The sequence below is a fragment of the Myotis brandtii genome, unplaced genomic scaffold (assembly GCF_000412655.1).
Source record: "Myotis brandtii unplaced genomic scaffold, ASM41265v1 scaffold358, whole genome shotgun sequence".
Lineage (NCBI taxonomy): Eukaryota > Metazoa > Chordata > Mammalia > Chiroptera > Vespertilionidae > Myotis > Myotis brandtii.
Window position 1 is genome coordinate 4,489,638 of NW_005363772.1, and position 2,016 is coordinate 4,491,653.

Here is a 2,016-nt window from a genome sequence, read left to right on the forward strand (position 1 = left end):
CAGATTTTTTTCATTTTTTTATTAACTAAGTTATTACATATGTGTCCTTATCCCCATGTTACTCCCTATCCGCCCCCACTCATGCCCTCACCCCCCTGTTGTCTGTTTCCAATGGTTAGGCCTATATGCTTGCATATAAGTCCTTTGGTTGAACTCTCCCCCTTATCCACACCCTCTCATACCTTCCCACTGAGGTTTGAAGATCTGATTGATACTTTTCTGTCTCTGGATCTGTTTTTGTTCATCAGTTTATGTTGTTCATTATATTCCACAAATGAGTGCGATTATGCTACTTATTGATGTTTCTGTTTCATACCTCAGCTTGCGAATGTGGAAGATCAGACCATAGCTGTCTTTCACCACCCCCTGTATCTCATACTACATACTTCATTGTTTTCTTACCTTCCCCAAATGGTTATAATTTTGGTACAATTATTTATTGTTTACATAATAATATGGCTATTTAAATACTATTCACAGCTGAGAAATATAATATGTAATGTTTACTTTTTCTGTCTATCATAGTATTTTCTCTCTGTTTTCATTTGGTTAATTTTGTAATCACGAATTCAAGCCTACATTATTTAAAATTACTCTCATGATGGTAAAACACATGAGAAAGTCTATCAATTTCATTTGCTTGAATATATCCCCCAGGAGCTTCCTGATATGTTTCAATGCAGACTGGTTGCTCACTATTCTTGTTACATAGATTTTATCTCGGGAGCTCACTTCACCATTATTTTGGAAGAATCCTCCCCCCGTCCCCCTTTTATCCCCTACTTCAATTGGATCTCTTGTTTCCTAATCCCATGTCTTCTTGTCTTATTCCTTTGGGTTACTCCACAGCTTTTTAAGAAAGTATATTTGGGAAATAATTTTTTGAGACTTTGTAGATACGATTATGGTTTTATTTTTCACTGAATTATTTGTGGGTTTGGCTGATTATCTAATTCTGTGCTGTAAATAATTTCCCCTCACAATTTTAAAAGCATTTCTCCATTGCATTTCACCTTCCAGTGATGTTGTTGTGAAATCTAATGCCATATATATTTTATCCTTTAAATGAAACTTATTTTATCTTCCTGGAAGTTTGTAGGATGTTTCTTTTGTCCCTAGTGTGCCTTAATGTGTTTTTTTCTTCTGTTTTCTTGGATACTTGTGGAACTATTACATCTGAAAATCATATCCCTTGGTGTTAGAAAATTTTCTTTGAATTATTGTGTTGATGATTTCTTCCCATTTGTTTTCTCTGTTCTGTCTTTCTAGAATTCTTAATAATTAGACATTGCATATTCTGGACTGGATCTTGTACATTTGTTAGGCTTTTCCTCTGATTTTCTATGTTTTTCTTTTATACTTCTTTTAAAATGAAGTTTCCTCAGCTTTATTTTTCACCCTGCAATTTTTTATTTCTGCAGTTATATATATATTTTTTTACTTTTAATGATCTGACTCCTTTATTAAAGTGGCAAATATATCCACTCAAGCATTTATTAAGCACTCCCCAAAGCTCAAAACTTTGATAGGCACCACAACCCCCTTTTTTTATGTAGATATTTTAATTTCTTTTATGATGATGATGATGATGATGAAAAACATATAACATACAATTTTCCATCGTTTTTCCCCCATTATAGTTCACATTCAGTATTATTCTGTATTAGTTTCAGGTGCACAACATAGTGGTTAGATAATCATATACTTTACAGAGTAGTTCCCCTAATATTTCAAGTACCCCCCTGGCCCGTACATAGCTATTACAATATTATTTTTTTTCCTCCATTGACCTCTCTCCGGCCACCCCCCAGCACATGCCTTCACCCACCTAGTGACTATGTCCATTGGTAATGCTTATATGCATGCTTACAAGTCCTTTGGTTGCTCTCTAACACCCTCCTCTCCCCCTGCCTTCCCTCTGAGGTTTGACAGTCAGTTGGATGCTTCTCTGTCTCTGGATCTATTTTTTTTCATCAGTTTATGTTGTTCACTATATTCCACAAATGAGTGAGATCA

At 34.9% G+C, this 2,016-nt stretch overlaps 1 protein-coding gene across 1 annotated transcript in view; it reads left to right on the top strand.

Moving 5' to 3' along the window:
- Nucleotides 1-2,016, top strand: part of CCDC91 (coiled-coil domain containing 91) — a 327,053-nt gene that overhangs the window by 48,157 nt on the left and 276,880 nt on the right. The gene's annotated exons all lie outside the window — the stretch shown is intronic.